This window comes from Ostrinia nubilalis, chromosome 4, assembly GCF_963855985.1.
Source record: "Ostrinia nubilalis chromosome 4, ilOstNubi1.1, whole genome shotgun sequence".
NCBI lineage: Eukaryota > Metazoa > Arthropoda > Insecta > Lepidoptera > Crambidae > Ostrinia > Ostrinia nubilalis.
The window spans coordinates 2250130-2268914 of record NC_087091.1 but is presented as its reverse complement, the minus strand read 5'-3'; the positions used below and the strand labels follow the sequence as shown (position 1 = coordinate 2268914).

Genomic DNA, 18785 nt, shown 5'->3' with positions numbered 1-18785 from the left:
GTGTTTCTTTGCAAAATATTTGTTAACCGTCTGCGGCTTTGTTGCGCGCCGCAACTTATTTATAAGGTTTTATAGTCATGGTGTAGCTTTGATCTTAGCCTTTAGGTGTATCATCAATTATATTACAGTGACAGCACATCAGACTGTTACATTATGCATTTTGTATATTGCAAAATTGTTACTATTATAGCAATATATTCTATCAACGGGAACGCGTGATAAGATAAGTAACTTGCTTCTGAATGTATTGTAACTTCCTACTTTTTATATTTTTAAACCGGCAGTCAGTGGTGACTGAGTTTGTTGCGGCGCTTCTTCTCAGCACTTGCCGAATGTTTGTCTCGAACCGCTGGTAGGGCAAAAAGAATGAGACATGTATAGGGTCTTTAAGAGCATTTGACGATTTGTAAGTGCTAATTTAATTAGTCTATACAAATAAAATATAATTTTGATTTGATTTAAGTGTAACTTGATGTACCGATGTCTTGAATAGACGAAACTACATTTTGAACCATTTAGTAGATATTTTGATCAGCGGTAACTGGCATTAGGGATCTTCTTAGCTTCAATTTCAAATTACCCAGTATCTAATTAAAAATAATTTTGAAAATTCTCGTATCCATAAAAATGCTACTTTCCGGGCGATGATCTGGGCCTCTTTAATTAGCTTTATTTTCGATGTTGATTCCATACAAAAAGTTGTCGTATATAAGCACCAGAATAAGAACGCATAGGGTTGTTTACGCATTGTACTCGTATTTATTTAAATACGGCAAATACAGCAAATATTTCTGAATTTCAATTTGACGTCACGTCAAGGAAAATTATCTACAATAGCAAAATTTTCGAAGATCACAAAAAAGCTTCTAGAAATAGAAGCGTAATTAGTAATAATTATTATACAAATGTTATGTCAAGCTGAAAATTACATAACAACAGCAAATAGGAAGTATAGTCATCATGACTTGAAGATTTGAAAGGCCAAAGATTTCGGGGTTGATGTAATTTGATAAATTACTAATGTCAAAATTAGGTAACAGATTCAGCAATTTAAATTTTCCAAATTCAAAGTTTGTGTAATATTAAATTTTAGGCTTTCTCAAAATCGTATAACAGTACAAAAACCGGTAACATCCCAGCTGCATTCCGAGCTCATCTCACTGGGTCAAGGTTATTGACATAATTTTCGCTTGTCCGTCCGTTGCGACACTACGAGTCGCCATTAATCTCTGTCAATGAACATGCGACAAATTTGTCAAAAAAAAACAAGTAGAATAGCATTGAGTAATGCTGCGTTTATGGTAGAGCCTAGATCAGATTTCATGAAAGTTGTTGCTACTACGTGCCTTAATAAATTACCGATTTTTTGTCGGCCGATAGTTTAGTCGGGCAGTTAATCAGTATGGGGATGTATGGAATTCATACAAATTGGAATCGGGCTCAACTGGTCGGCCGACTAAAAATCGGTAGTCTGCGCTTAGGCTAAAGGAATAAGATTGTTGAACTGAAATCGATAGGAAACGGGACCAATATTCAGGTGGAAAGACCCGCATTTGAAAAACATGAAAAATTTTTAACATCTGTGCTTTTCCCAATAAGTAGAGTCCACGTGATTAGTGAAAAAGCTGGCGCCAACCCAACACAGTATTCATTCTAATTTTTTGTACTTTTTTTTGGCATCTTCAACAAAAATTGTGCGCCAGGTCCATTGCATTAAACCATAAAATTTCTGAGTGTATATCATAGTTGCGACAAACAAAGGTGCTACAAACGTAGTGGCGACAGTACGTTATGCCGACAATCAATGGCGCGACTGCACATTAGCTCGACGAACGTTAGCGCGACAGAGCGATGGGGCGACAAACGAAAGCATGACAGTACTTTGGAGCGACAAACCCTAGCGCGACATTACTTAGGCTCGACAAACGATTGCACGACAGAACCTCCGATCGACAAACTACACTGTGACACAACTTTTTACTCAACGACCTAAAGCATGATAAACATAGTAACAAGTTATTTTAAAAAATATGTATGTGGATGTATTAGTAATGTAATAATTAGGCTTTAGGTTTATTTATTTTAACAAAAATTTAATGTATAAAAATGTGAAAGTAAACATGAAAGTAAAAAAAAACCTAATTATGTATTATCAAATATTTTTTCGTATAACATTAATATGTGATTTAAAAACATATTAAAAATACAGAGAGTACATTTTTGTTAACGTTTATTATGTATTTCTATTTTATAATTTATTTTATTCTATTTTTGTGTATAATTAAAGTAAACATGATAGTTTAAAGTTAAGTGATACATACTTATGGCACGTTAAGTTGAAAATGTAAGATTAAAAATAAACCTAATATATCCCCACATACATATTTTTTCAAATAACTTGTTACTATGTTTGTCATGCTTTAGGTCGTTGAGTAAAAAGTTGTGTCACAGTGTAGTTTGTCGATCGGAGGTTCTGTCGTGCAATCGTTTGTCGAGCCTAAGTAATGTCGCGCTAGGGTTTGTCGCTCCAAAGTACTGTCGTGCTTTCGTTTGTCGCCCCATCGCTCTGTCGCGCTAACGTTCGTCGAGCTAATGTGCAGTCGCGCCATTGATTGTCGGCATAACGTACTGTCGCCACTACGTTTGTAGCACCTTTGTTTGTCGCAACTATGATATACACTCAAAATTTCTCGATAAACTATTTCAAAGTAGAGCTTTATTTTAAATCGATGCTTCGTTAAAGTTTCAGTTGGTGAACTCTAGTCTACAGCTAAAAACACAACTGCATCATCATTCAACTAAGCTTCCTCGTGATATTTTCAGCACATCAACAGTACTATTTAGTCTCATATCATCCTCCATAATTTGGCCATGTGTCCCCTAATCTCTTCACCTTGAATATCCTAACAATTACAAAACTGACCAGTCCACGCCCTTTAACCGGCTACAAGGCCAGTCCCGGCAAAATATCACACTGGTGCGCAGTTCCGAATGCGTTGCGAAAGTGTTAGCAAATTTATCGTACGCGGTTTCGTAGAAATGAGCGCCGGCAGCCGGCCTTGCCTGAAGCTGTTATTAAATTATGCAGATTTGGTCTCGTAGAACTGTTGGACAGGTTGCTTGGTGACTAAGAAAAGCGGGGAGCTTGGGTACATTACATGTTATACCTCAACGTAGAGTTTGAGATCCAAAAATACTTAGGCTGAGTTACAACTAACTTTGATCGTAACTATAACGATAACCGGTGTTTTTTGTATGGAATTTGACAGAATTTAGACATTTGTTAAAGTCAAAGAAAGTTGGTGCAACACAGCCTTAATGTGCTTATACAGAGCCTGTGCAACCAGGATCTACAATTTGTCAACTAACAAGGGAAAATAGGAAGTTGTAAGTCCATGAGTACAGCTTAACCGACCAATTATATTGCTCCTCTACCTCAGACATTTAATAAAAAAAAGACTCTTAAGTCCCAGTCCTGAAACTTCATATTTATATTACCATCCATTCTTCCCGCTCAAAGTAAGTATTTACGTAGACCGCCACTCTCCTTATGTCTTTGTAAAATTGCATACAAAACAAGACAATAAATAAACTACACCAATAAAAATCTCCGATGTTAAAGGTGAAGATAACGTGAAATAATTTACATACAACACGGTGGTCATTCAGCTGTCAAATTGGCAATCAGATTGGGCTCGCGATGAGTTGACTTGACAATATCTTATTTTTGTTGTATGCAGCTTATTACGAATGTATTACGATGTTTTCTTTCCCCGCATTTAGTATTTTTTATTTCGTTTGTATCAAGATTTTAAAATGGAATGATGTACACACCTTGTAAAGTGAAACTTTATAAATGTTTACAGGGGTGTTTGTTTAAAGCAATCATACATAGTTTCAGGATTGATTCATTATGTTATTCATTTATGTTTTCAGCGGTGATTCAAATACCAAAGTTATTTGCTCTTATAACAAAATTTCCTAAAACACAATTTCCTATAGCAAAAAGACAGTAAGTTTTTCCCAAACTCAAGTGGTGAGACACATCTTCCATTTCCCTATGGTAAATTGACGAAGGTTGTATTCTTGATTATGACATTAGGATGATGATTATGCCGTTTAACTTTTGCAAAATTACATCAAATTCACGCGTTGCAGTAAGAGTTTTTAAAAAAGACTGTGTACAATGTAATGAATGGACACGATTTCGCGCAACGAGTATCGTGTTTTTTTATTTTATTATTTAGACAAAACCATACGAAGCGAGACGGTTGTTGCGATAAAATATTTCGTCCTATATAACTCTTGACATTGGCACAATTTAGCAATACTGTTACACTTTAGTTAGATGCATTTGTAGATAATATGTTGACAAATTAAAACAAAATCAAATTGCTTTTTGTTTATATGTAGTTTACAAAGGAAATAGTAAAGCTGTGTTGCATCATTTTACTTCGATTTTATCAAACGTCAAAAAACTGTCAAACTCCATACAAAAAGTACTGGTTATTGTGAAAGTTACGGTCAAAGAAAGGCTGAGTTTCACCACCTAATTTTGACCGTAACTTTATCGATAACCGGTGGTTTTTGTATGGAGTTTGACAGATTTTTGACGTTTGTCAAAACTCAAGTAAGATGGTGCAACCCAGCCTAAGTTGCTGTAACTCAGCCTAAGCCTAGTTTTTATTATTATGTAGCATACACTCAATCTGTGACACTGATTAAATTAAAAAATCTATGACACTTTGATGGCATTTTGATTACATAGATATTATATATCTGTGTCAATATAGCATTAATTTGTTTTATCTGCATTTCCATATTCAAATTAGGAATATCTAATTAAATGTTCCTTGGGTGAAAATGTATAGGTTGATAAATCAGCAATTAATTGTGTTTGATGGACAAGTGAAAATGTACACTTTAGACAATCTCTACGAAGGGTTCTAAAAGTTATAGCTAAATAAAACGTCTCAAAATTTTGGAAAACGACTTTGACATCGCCAAAAGCCCTGACTCATGGGGGTCCTCCTTGATTCAACTTTCAGTCAATTACCGTAAACCAATTACAACATATAAGACAAATATTGTCCGATAACCTTCATCAACTAAGTGGGAGAGAAGTATTGCGCACGAGTGGCGCAACGTCCGACGTGGTCCGGCCGACTCGGAAACTACAAGTTCGAGCGACATAGATCGCTCGAATTCCTCTCTACAAAATATGGCACCAGTACTAAAGCTTAGCCCAGTATGTTCATACTTGTCTTTCAACCGTGTTTTCCTCAAGTAGCCAGTTCACTTGATAGGACCTCATAGTAAATGATTACTGTTCTTGGTTTGTCTCCTCTCAATAGTTATTTATAACTTTGTTTGTCACTGTTATTAATCTTGCATTGGAGGGAGGCGATCCTTTACTTCGAACTCCTCTTATTTTTTTATTTTTTTTAGTGGCAACCAAACCTCTCTGGGAGGTTTATTTCTGCCAATGTCGAGTGAAAAATAATTGACATAGTTATCAATAGAACGTGGGTGTTTTGCACCATCTTACTTTAACTTTGACAAATGTCAAAAATCTGTCAAAATCCATACAAAAAGCATCGGTTATCGTTATAGTTATCGTTAAAGTTAGGTGGTGCAACTCAGCCTTAGGATATTCTGGTTAATTTCTTTGCGGGCCCAATGATTATGACTGTTTAATTTTTCCTCGGGACAAACTTGACCTTCACTGGTTGGGTTTTTAGGCGGTCAAACTTAGATCTTCGCTACACAGGAGTCGCAGCAGTGGAAAAAAAACGATAGGAATATTCTGCTGATGGTGGTTCGACTTCGAAGCGATCCTGTTTTTAAGTCCTGTTAACCCCTCGTACTAAGCTAAATACTAAGTTACAAATTGGACATCACAATCAATACAATAGCCTAGCGGCGGCGAGGTTCGAACCCGCCTTCCTCGGATGTCGAGTCAGCCAGTGCGACCCCTTCACCGTTCGGTTATCGTGGCTTCGAAAGATACTATCCATACCTAAATTCACATTACAATCCTCATTACTCTATTTACCAACTAATTGTGCCTTTGTAATTGAAGGAAATTCTATAATTTAATTGGGTATTTCGTCAGTCAGTAAATATGCATCAAAATATCCTTGGATATTGCAAGTGCGAATCATCCGATCGAAAGTGAGGCAACTGCGTGGCTGGTTTGTGATGGGTGGGGCTCATGACTTTACCTATGTTTGATTAGGATAATTAAAATCCAGTTAACTGCGCACCTAGCTGTCGTGACGTCACATCGACGCTCTGGTACGGACGGGGCGAACGCGTGGAGGTGTGCATGACTTTACCTATGTTTGATGTGGATAACTACAGCCTGGTCAAGTTAATTGCGTACCTGGCCATCGTGACGTCACATCGACGCTCTGGTACGGACGACGGGGCGAACGCATGGAGGTGAGGGAGAGTCGCATTCCAGCCAGGTGCGCAGTTAACTTGAACGGGTTATATTGTATGTAATTTAACCATATAAAATGTTCATTTAGCCTCAACTAAGTCACGAGCTAAATCTCTCTCGTTCGTTCGTTCGTTTCAGCCAAATGACGTCCACTGCTGGACAAAGGCCTCCCCCAAGGTTTTCCACAATGAACGGTCCTGCGCTGCCCGCATCCAGGCTCTTCCCGCGACCTTTACCAGATCGTCGGTCCACCTAGTAAATCTCTCTCAAGAGATCCCAATTAGATGGATTATTTAGATTGATAGAATTAATTGTAAATATTATACATAATACCATCTTAAAACTTAGAAACTATAAACAAATGGTTATCCTGGGTACAGACTTCAAAACAGATAATAATGAGGACCCTGTAGCATGACGTATCTTCCGTAGAATGAACAATCCCCATATTAAGTTTATTTTCAGTGCTGACTTCACTGCCTGAAGTATCAGTTTTTCAGTAATCCTAACAAAACATTTTGAACTTACAACTGATTCAAGTCAATGTCACAAGCCACTAAATGGTTTCCTAACAAGACGCCTAATATCCAATGGATGGCCAATACAATGACTCTTACCATTTTTAAAATCTTGTAAATATTTGCTTATTAGACCCCCGAGACACCAGTGTCAAATGAAGTGTCAATCGACACACGACCTTGCCCATAGTTCAGCTTACACAAACGTCTAAAGTTTGACAACTTCGATAAAGCTACTAGATGTAATAGCCAGTTAAGAACAGGCAGATCATGATAGCACCATTCATACAAATGTTATTGTAGTAGGTAGTAAGGTTACCAAAGCCAGGGTTTATTTTAGAGCGTTGAAATTTAGGCTACCAACCGGGCGATGAGTAAATCATTGGGGGAGGCCTATGTTCATCTGTGGACGTCCTGTGACTGATATGATGATGATACGTAAAAAAAAGATGATTAAACAAGAGTGTTACTAGGTAGTACTAAAGAAACATTTGACTCTATTTTAGAAGTTACACCGAGTAGTACCTATCTTCCATAATAGAATAGTTTTATTTTATTTATTTATTTAGGAAAACCAGGGTTTTACAGTGTGTAATGATGACATAAGATAGGCAACAAGTAAACCACTTATAGGTTCCCACAGGTAAAAACAATTTAGTGAGCCACTATTGCGATAGTACTATAAACACCATAACTATATACTGTCTGTCTTATATTTTTAGCTTCAACAAAAATCAGTTACACTTACTGAACATATTATTTATTGTTATTAACACTCTGTGCTGGCTGATTTGCTCTAACTGTTCAGCAAGCGTAAGTATCAAGTCGCTGTTAAACATTAGCACTAACACTGTCACTGAAAGTTAAGTAACGGCGCGTTAGGAAACCGCACAACGAAATAAATCGAAATTATTTGCAACACAGCATCTGTCAGGTCATCGGCTCTTAATTATTTGGTGTCGAAAGTAGTAACTAGATTAGGTAGTAATCTAGGCCAAAGTATTATGTGAAACCGTTTGGTCTAGCTTTAGATCTGTTTAAAAAAGATTTATAGTACTTATGTGACTTTTTTATCTAAATATATAAAACTCAAAGGTGACTGACTGACTGACATAGTGATCTATCAACGCACAGCTCAAACCACTGGACGGATCGGGTTGAAATTTAGCATGCAGGTAGATGTTATGACGTAGGCATCCGCTAAGAAAGGATTTTACGAAACTCCACCCCTAAGGGGGTAAAACGGGATCCACGCGTACGAAGTCGCAGGCGGCCGCTAGTTTAATCATAAAAGTATAGATTTGTGTGTAATAATTGGTATTGGAAAATCATTTTATGCTGTTTAGACATTTGTTTAGAATCCAGTAAAATGGTACAAAAGAAATAGTTTCCCCTGGAAAATTCCAGGGCTCAATAATCGACTTGACATGACTTTAATTTTATCTTGATTAAGTATCTAATTTATAATTTATTGAACATTTTACAAGTCAAAGACTTTAGTTAATTTAATAATAACTCAATATTCTCAATTTGTTGATAAGCCAAAGACGTTTTTGGATGTGCAGTATAAATAAACAACTGGTAAAAACCTGGAATTATTTCTTATCAAATGAATATTAGTTCATAGAAAATTTCCGACCGGCTATTCAAGGGTGTAACGCCCGTATTAGGTAAACTATGAGGTCTCACAGTACACGTGGACGCACAGGGTCACATCACAGAGCTCTATTCAACGCTGTGCATTCGATTTGCTGCTTCACTTAAGCAAGTATCGTTTGTAAATACGGGTGTAAGTCATAGTCATCATAAACTTTCCGCTTGTTTTCTTATTTATTATTGAAAAATATTTTTCCGCAGTAATTTTATAGATAAACATATTCAAGAAAGACAAACATGGGTTTGATGGACGTCTTCAATCTAGAATTGTGTAGTAGTTTGACGTCATTGTTTTATACAAAATTCAACGACTCTATTTTTCAACTTTTGGCCAAAGAGTTCATTTCATTTGCAAATACAAATATGTATTTCTAAAATTACTAAATATATTTATGTTAATTGCAATTGTAAGCAGTGACTGCCGATTTGACTTAAGAGGTTGCCGGTTCAATTCCCTTCGATCGGCGCTAAACTATACTGTGGTGAACCTATTACTAATACAGGTATACCTACCTGAAGGTGTTCAATTCAGTAATCTTTTTAGTGTTCACAATTATTATACGATATTAAAAAACCATTCAAAATTATAATAATCATATCGAAGTGTCTACTAGTTGATACCACTTAAAAAAAAAAGATAATAATTATCTTCTAATTTAAATGATCACGTTATAACTTATTTACCTAGATCCTAAATAGTAAGAGTAGAATCAAACAATATGTTTTGTAATGCACAAAAAGCAGCAGCAAATACAACTAAAATAATAAATAAATAAATAAATAATAAATCTTTGGACAATTTCACAGCGCTAGCTAGCCCCAAAGTAAGCAACACAATGCTTGTGTTATGGGTGCTAGCTTAACGGATATACTACTTATATACTTTTATTTTTTTATTAAATACATACATATTATACATATTTACACCCAGACCCGTCACAGAAATTAAAATTCATCATTTCAATTTCTGCCCGGCCGGGAATCGAACCCGGGACCTCTCGGCATAGTAGTCCGTTCTGAACCACTACACCAAACGGCCGAAAATAGTTATTACAAACTCTTTAATTGCGTTTTAATAGAAATTCTCTCAAAAAAGTTTAATAATAGTGCGCGTGCACTCAACCACGAGTACATTCAACAGCGAACGTTGGCTCAACGAATTGTCAATGTCAAACGGGCTTGCGTCAGAGCCGGCTTTTCGTAAAGCCACAAATAAAAACAAACTTTAAACGGTTTGGGTAAGTAGTTATTTCGTTGCTAAATCTAATGTATTCATTCTAGAATATTATTTTAATAGATAGATAGTCATTATTGCACACATGAAATATTGGAACGTATCACTAGTGGTCTGGTCGCGAGATAAGGATAATTAATTTCTTCCAGACAATCCAGAGAGAGGACAAATATTTCAGTAAAAATAAGTTATAGCAGTTTACTCTCTATGATCTAATGTGTTCTATAATATTTTAAACTATGTAATTTTTTTAATATTTATCACTGTTACGGGATTTTGTAATAAACAAACTTTAAGGTAAACAGATATTTCTATGTCTAATGTGTTCTATTTTTTCAAATACTTAAAGTGCTGAGAACGTAACGTAAAAAACGAAGTCCTGAGAAAGCTGTTACATCTCCAAAGATATAAGATAAGATGACCTACACTGAACTGTCCCACCAAACTCATTGACAGGGAGGCGCCACCATCGTTCAACTATTAGTTTTCAACATGGCAAAAATCGGAACTAGCAATCCGGTATTGACGGTGGCGCCCCCCTATCAATATCACAGGTGGGGCAGTTCAGTGTATTGGGTCTATTAAGAACAGTGTTTACAGTTAATTTTGTCACATAAGGAACAAAATATTAAATGACATGCAAAAAAATATGAGCCTCTTAATAGCACAAGCCGAATGTGATTACTACACTAATTTCGTTTGTTCTAAAGAACATGTCAAGTAGGGTGTCCCTTATATGGCCGAAAAAAAATTTTTTTTAGATATTGAAATGCATACCCCCTATTTCTTTTCGTACTACTCAGACATACTTAAATACAAAATTTCATCTTCCTACGTCAACATTAACCCGTGCCGACCGAGCTCTGAAGATTTTGAAAAATGCTGGTTTTACCCCTTTTATTAAGTAGCTAAATCAATTAAAATATTTAATTTTTATAAAATATTTATAAAAAGAAGATAACATTACAGATCAGACAATATATTTTACTTTTGAGGCACCCTTTTTTACATTCTGGATACAGATTTCCATGCTCCTGAATATTGGCCTGATTTTTGCTACACTGTGTGTAGCAAAAAAAGCTTTTGCTCTTCCTTTGCAGTGATCAAACCATGAAAATCTTGCATAAGCTTTATAGCTCTTTCAGCTGTATCATTCACTACTCTAAAGAAAGCACTTTTTTGCCTTTAAATAGGCAACATCTTTATCTCATATAGAAATGTGTCTCAGGGGGAAATTATTATCAATTTTCAATCGAGAAAATAAATTTATACTCTTGACAGACACAAAACCACTAAATGGTTTTCCAGCAACAATAAATAAGGCAGTATTATTATCAATTCATTAAAAACAGGATAAAAAATTAGTACAAAGTCCTATTTACCATAGAAATAATCATACCTTCTTCAGATGGAATGTATCTCTTCCCAGAATCATACATACTCTCTCTTTGTACTTTTACTACAATATTGACGGTGTTTGTTCATTACCTTCAGCATCAAAGAGTGATAAAATGGCAATTTCTTCTGATATGAAGTACCAAAGATGTTGACTAAACTTACTCAGGGCTGCTTTGGAAATCAATTTGTCAAAACTCTCATATACCTCTTGGAAAGTGGATGTCAAGAGTTCCTTAAGGCTTTCCTCAGAGCTGGTAAGCTGGTCGTGATGTCCTTGCGTTTGTATAGAATCTTGCGTAGTAAGAGATGACGATAAACCTCCGAAACATTTTTGCTCTATTTTTTATTTATTTATTTATTTAATTTTCTTTGTCTTGCACTTTCTACTTTCTTAACTAACTTTTTGTCTACACCTTAACACTCTGGACGCCTTGGTTTTATTTGCTTTTGTTAAAATATTTTGTTTGTTTTTAAATCCTCCTCACCGCGGCGCTTATAAATCTTGAATTTTTTAAATATTTTTTCTTGCAATTCCCTTCAAGCATGGTGAAGATACACAAGTTTTTTTACACAGTTAGGCTCTGGTAGGATTTATAGCTTTTCCCAAAATATAATACACTCCCGAATGATGAGATTAGAGCTTTCAATAACGTTTAATTAACTTCGCAAAATATGTTAAAAAATACTGCAAAAACTTGACGATTAACGTTAACTTTGTGCCTATTATTTGATAAATTTACGTCCCCGACTAAGAAAATACTTTTTTTATTGCTTCTTAATTCGACAGCCATCTTCTAAATGTCAAACAATAGGTGTTAATAACGAGATTAATTGAGAACAAATGATAAACACCGCGAATACGCACCGCTACTGCCGCGCAACATGTTTCGATGCAAGTCGGCACGGGTTATCGTACTCCAAATAAGGTAAAAATTTATTTCCGAGTGTTTTAGAGGCAAACAAACAAAACTAAGACCTATGCGTTACAAATTTAAAACTTTGAAAAATAAGGGACACCCTAATGTCAAGGTATACAACTTGACCTCTATACGACCAAATTATGCTTTGGTCAAAGCGTTACTTTAATTTATAAAATAATTAAATAATAATTCGTGAAAAATGAAACAAAATCAAAAAGAAAGTTCGAAGAGAAAGATCGTCTTGAAAGAGTGAAAAGTCATACTACGCGCTACGCTACGACGCCTCGTAGTATAAAAGCTATAAGCTACCCTCGGCTCGCAAGCAGCTTTTACACGTAATACTTAAAATAATGCTTTAAGTGTTTATAGAATCACCAAGTTTTCACAAAAGTCACCTCATCTGTTTTCATTAGAAAATTATAAAAATATAGACAGGTTTCAGAAAAACCTACATTTTAGGTATTAAATTGATAAAATTAATATAGAACAAAATATTTTAAATCAACAATCTACCTATTTCCAAACTATCACAAGATCGGCCTTCAAAACGGAATATGAAATTCAAATAATTACTATGCATACTCTAATAAAGTCTACTTTCGTCAGCATTGCAAAACTCAAGGTCAAGGGTAAACTCACCCAAGGTCGTCCTAAGGTCACAACGAGTGGAGTGGCGAGTCAGTGCGAAGCCAGCGAGCAAACTGAGCCATGCGCGAGCGCACGAATCGATTTCGCAACCCCCAGTGGTGGTACAACCTTTCATAGTGATTGTGAATCGAGGATCTTTTTTTACGGTCGAGATATTGATGAAATTGTTTCGGTAATAGATAGTTGTAAATGTATGTGTTGTGGGTATAAATAGAATAAAAGAGTATTCTCAAACCTAAGAATTTGAATTAAAAAAGTATTTTATGAAATTCGCCAGAATTTGGACCTATATTTTCACATAAAACTCACTTTAATTCGATTCAAAAGTTACCGTACCTGAGTCCGTGATATTTCCCACGAGAAGAGGTATCTTTTAGTAGTCTAGAACTGTCCATTATCAAATGATTAAAGCAGATAATATTGTCAATAAGAAATAGTAGGGTCTCTACACTGAAAAAAATTTCTAGATCATATCAATAATTGTTCCAGAATAAGTTAATGTTATAGTTAACCTTGAAGAAGCAGTTTAAATTATTGCAAAAGACACACTAAGCGTCAATTGTAGCAACAAAGCATCCGCGGAATTTACATATTAATAGTCGTCCATTCACCACTGAAATAGCTTTTATTATTTAAATGTTACACATATTTGTTTACTACTATACAATAATTTGAAAGGATCATCCAATGGCTCACGTTGATAAAAATCTGTACAATTTGTGATACAGATTTGTTCCAGCAACCAAGACTTGATGTCATGATCATCATCAGTTGAGTTTCTTTTTTGTGCCAATCTATCTCAATGCAGCAACAATTGGCTAAGTAATTTGATAAAATACCTAGTTATACTAAAATAGAGATATTATCATTTTTCGTTTCTCTCAAAACACTAACAAAAAATATTACTGAAATAAGTGAAGCAAAACGCAACTTACACCACTTCAATAGAGTGTAAGAATAGAACCATTGTACAGTCGCGGAATGAAAAGGTTCGTCACCTTAGTGTCGGTTTTCGCTTGCACTAGGTACTGTAAGAGTCAAACCTGCCAACATAACCGTGCAAGAAACAGTGCTGCTAACATTTAAATAAATATGACGTTTGCTAACGAATAAGGTTTTGCTTGTTTATTTTTCTATCCCATCAGTGCAATGTTACAAAATGTAGTTTTTTTATTTAATAGATAATGGCAGGTTGAACCAACAAGAAGGTTTTAGTTTATCAATCATATTAATCTTCTTGACAAGTCTATCGTCAAACAACTTTGATCTGAATAATTTTGAACTTTACTTACGAACAGTTAAAGATTATTTTCTCTAACTTGAGATGATTCTGTAACATAGTTTCAAAAGGTAATATGTGCTCGCGATTCGTTGAAGGAATCGATTTGAAAACTGACGAACCTTTTCATTCCGTGACTGTACAATATGATATCTCTTTTTTTGGACCCCTGAAACATTTTTTTTTGTTTTTCTATAATAGCGTCAGAGCACTTGTTTGCAGCACTTTTCATTAAAGTAAGTGAAATCCATAATGAAGATTGGGACGGGGAACTCCAAACTTATAGGAATTCCGCAACATCCGCTTTGTGCGAATATTAGGAACCTGCCTATGTCTACAGCTCTCAAGATACTTCCTGGACAACTTCTAGGTTTTTGATTAAGTGGTTCCAAAGTAATGAGTACAAGTACCTACCTACAATATTCGAGTAAATTAATACGTCTCGATTTACACACGCATTTTGTAGCACATATGTATACCTTTCTAATGGTACGCGCTTCGCTTTAAGCAGTTACTTTAAGGGTAGTTTCACAATATCACAATACGCAAAAGACAATATTGCATGTCATTCGTGACGCAATTGTCCGGCAATGTTCTCTATCTTGACGCATTGCCACATGTGTAATGACGACTTTCATATGAACCCAGATGATACTACAAAGGAAATAACTATGGTCACTGCTACTACACGCATACGTACCTTCTGGCATGATAAATGTAGAGTCGACGGCGATACATTTTTGCTGCGAGATAGCAATTACCTATATTAGGCTGGGTTGCACCATCTTACTTTAACTTTGACAAACGTCAAAAATCTGTCAAACTCCATACAAAAAACAACCGTTTCGTTATAGTTACGCTCAAAGTTAGGTGGTGCAACTCAGCCTTAATGTTACTAGCGGTGCCCGCGACTTCGTACTCGTGAAAATATTTTGAAATGTTATGTAGCCTAAAGCCTTCCTCGATAAATGGGGTATCCAGAAAGAATTTTTCAAATCGGACCAGTAGTTCCTGAGATTAGCGCGTTCAACCAAATATGTAAACTCTGCAGCTTTATAATATTAGTATTAGTATAGATATAGTAATAGTATAGATAAATTATCTAGTGCTAGGCTTGATAGAGTAAACTTGAGTACAAATCAGACTATACATACTCGTATATGTTGGAATGAACACCTAGGATTTCCCAGTGCTTGCCATGATGTACCTACAAGGTGGACCGACGACATCGTAAAGGTAGCAGGGAAGCGCTGGACGCAGGCCGCTACCAATCGATCAACGTGGAAAGCATTGGGGGAGGCCTATGTTCAGCAGTGGACGTTCTATGGCTAAAATGATGATGATGATGATGCCATGATGTGCTGTCCTTAAGTACTGTCTTCTCCAAATAACACTGCCCGTAACTTTTAGTCTGTTTTATTACCGATGATGGTTCTTCTTAGACCTTACCCAACATGTATCACATTTAAACGACTACACTCGTATATTGTAAGTTGTGAAACAGCAAGCATAGTCCAGTATAAAATATTAATTAATTTCTTGAACATATTCTTTCTCACGTCTCAACTTGTGTCTCAACTCTGATTGACCGAATACAGGGTGAAAACAGATAAAAAATGTAACTCAAAGAAACCCATTCCTTTATTTTTGAAAAGAAATAGAACTGCACAAAAAATGTTAAAAATTACACCTGTATTTTTATTGCATCGATCGTTAGGGTTAAGTATAGAGGATGAAATCTCTCAAACAAACTTGATAAATCAAATGAAAGGAAAACCATAAAATCATAAATTATTTAATTATTTACATAACATTTTATGGTATGGAGGTAAATTTTCGAAAAAAAATCGATAATCTTTGTTTTCAAAAATAAAGGAATGTTTTCTTTGAGTAAAATTTTCTATTTACGGTATTAAGAGTACTTTCCCTTCAGGTGGCATTACAAAATTCCACCCTGTATACTTTACCATTAATGTTACAAACGGGCCTACAAGACAAAAGTATTCGCAATAGATAAGTCCCACCAACAGTGTAATAGTTAAAACCTTTTATTTTCTTTGGATGCGCAAACGCTGCGCAATTCTATAGTGATTTGACACGGGAGGTGATTGCTGCAAAAAACGTCTGAACGTGCGCGCGGTGACCATGGTTTGTGTGTACGCGGATAATTTACGTTCATGAAAAGATATAAAACTCATAAAAACTCATTTATTTCTGTAAATAGGCTTAAAAAAAGCACTTTTACACGTCCCAGTATTAACCCTACCACTGCTTCAGGACAATAAATGGGCCAGTGATGAGAAGAAGCAGCGCAAGAAACTCAGTCACTATTGTCAGCCTCTTTTTCAAAGGTTTACATGCTTTAAAATGTACAAAGTTATAAATATTTATGCGAGCTAGGCAGTAACGCATCCCAATCATTTTTATCTTTTAAATAATCAATTATGTTGATTTATAGATCTGGAATAGGCAGTAACATCTAATCTAATAAAAGTACTTATTCTAATTCTTATCTCTCAATGTGAAATAATGGAAAATTTGTATTTTCAAGGAAAATCATCTCTGAAGCATGGTCAGTAATCAATGTTTCAGTCTTTAACTAAAACGCCCTATCTACACCCTGTTACTCTCATAACTATCCAGTTTTCTTTATTGGTTACCCTTTTAGTGCATGCAATGTTCTAATCGGTGCAATGAATCAGTCAAATCGAAAATTTTCAGAAAAAAATGGGGTCTTTTGCGGAAAATAATTCAGAAGCATGGTCTCAATATTTCAGTCTGTATAAATGCCCTTTACAACCTGTTACCAGTGTAACTATCCGGTTTTTATTTATTATGCAAAAAGTTTGGTCACCCTATTAGTGCAATGTTCCACTCGGTGCATTTTCCGAGCGGTTTACACGTTTCCAACCGATCTGAGGAAATTCGCAAGAAAACTAGGTGAGTGCCATGCGATAAGCTAATAAATTAAGCAGCTTTTGCGAAGTTTTCTTATACGCAGATTTTCTCAATACCTAGCCATGTTACCTACATACTGTGTGGATTAAAAGGTGTTGCTTAGGCACTAGTGGAACCATTACTGGTTTGGTTGTATCAGTGCAATGATGTTGATTTATCAAAATCACAACAAAATAGACTATAGAGTAGAAAAGACTAAAGAAATAGCGTAAGGCACTGAACTTCTTTGGCACATTAAATAAAATATTAATTCTCCAAACATTTCATTTAAGATGACATTTTCAAATGAAAACGTTTTGTTTGCACGATGGTAATTAAGTTCATGTTAAAGTTAATCTTTTAAAATATTGTGTCTGTAGTTTCCTAGCAGGCGTTCATGAGTCCGAGAAGCGCCTTTTCAAAATTTTGAGCAAACCTACTTCTGGCGACTTTGCGCGTATTTTGATGCTTGGTGATTTATTAATTTGTTATGCTTTTTTTGCCTTCTTTTTATTGAAACAACTGCATTCTCCTCAGGTTTTCCGGAAGAGATTGATAATTCTTCCTAGCGAAATTACGTACCGACGACCTCATAAAGGTAGCGGGAAGGCGCCGCTGGATGCAGGCCGCCACCAACCGGCCATAGTGGAAATCATTGGGGGAGGCCTATGTTCAGCAGTGGACGTTCTGAGGCTGAAATGATGATGATGAAATTACGTAAATGTATTTTGTATTTTTGTACCTACATTTGCCCATGCTATTTATCGAAGTAGAATGAAGTAAATCAAGAAGTAAAGGAATAAATCAATATCAAATTGAAATAAAATGACCTTTGTTCTATGAAAAATTGTGTTTCCTTTGTTCGTGGTTAATTTTATAATAGGTAAATCAAATTAATTATTACTATTAATAATTACCAGACGATCTACCAACGAAGTCCAAAAACGGATTATTTCTACTGGTTTAATATAGGGCATTAGCATAAACTTCTAACCTATTTGCATTTCATAATGTCTGGCGGCTACTTTAGACTGAGACATGTTGTTTTCAATGGTTTTGTTTGTTTTTGTATGAAAGCGTTTCCACATCGGACCTTAGTAATAAATAAGGGTTGCAGCAGGCCTGTTCATCTCCGCGAGTTTACATCGAAAACAAAACACGCACGATGGCCCACCTACAGGATACTATTCCACAAGGCCTCACATACGAGCGAACATTGACTCACGCACGCGTATTCTTGTGTATGATGGAGAAAATAAAGAAAATGGTGTACTAAATACTGTGCAGTATTTAACTGCCTAAATAATAATAAAAACACAGAATGTACTTTTTAAGTTGCCTCAAGACACTGAGAGGTAAATAGTAGTTAATATTATTCATGATAATTCATGCTAAATCATGTATTTCCTCCGCCATTTTCCGCAGTTTGGCATCTCACGTCACATCATTTTACCGAAGTCAGCCCTATAGCTTCGGCGCCGTGCCGATCACTGACGTTTGTCAACAAAATGGTGCTTGACTCTTGAGACAGGCTAAATTACACCATATTGTTAATGATATTGAGCATACATTTTTTTAAATACCTTCGCGAAGTAAAACTTCTGTACGTAATACTTATTATTATTCTGTGGTTGCAGTTCAAGTTTGAAGTATGCAAGTGTGTTTTGACGTCACGTCATGTGACGTGAAGTTACCTCCAATAGAGATGGCCCAATTTTGATGGTATTTAGTGTTGACAGATTAACTCTAT

General features: G+C 35.6%; 1 protein-coding gene across 2 annotated transcripts in view; it reads right to left on the bottom strand.

Annotated features, from left to right (window-relative positions):
- The window catches only part of LOC135088459 (very long chain fatty acid elongase 7-like), an 80488-nt gene extending 67621 nt beyond the window's left edge, over positions 1-12867 (bottom strand). The window contains exon 1 of one of the 2 annotated variants that reach the window (XM_063983275.1): positions 12811-12867. The gene's annotated coding sequence lies outside the window, so the exon portion shown is untranslated. The remainder of the gene's footprint in view (positions 1-12810) is intronic. The other variant, XM_063983276.1, reaches the window with a different exon arrangement.
- Positions 12868-18785: the final 5918 nt, after the last annotated feature.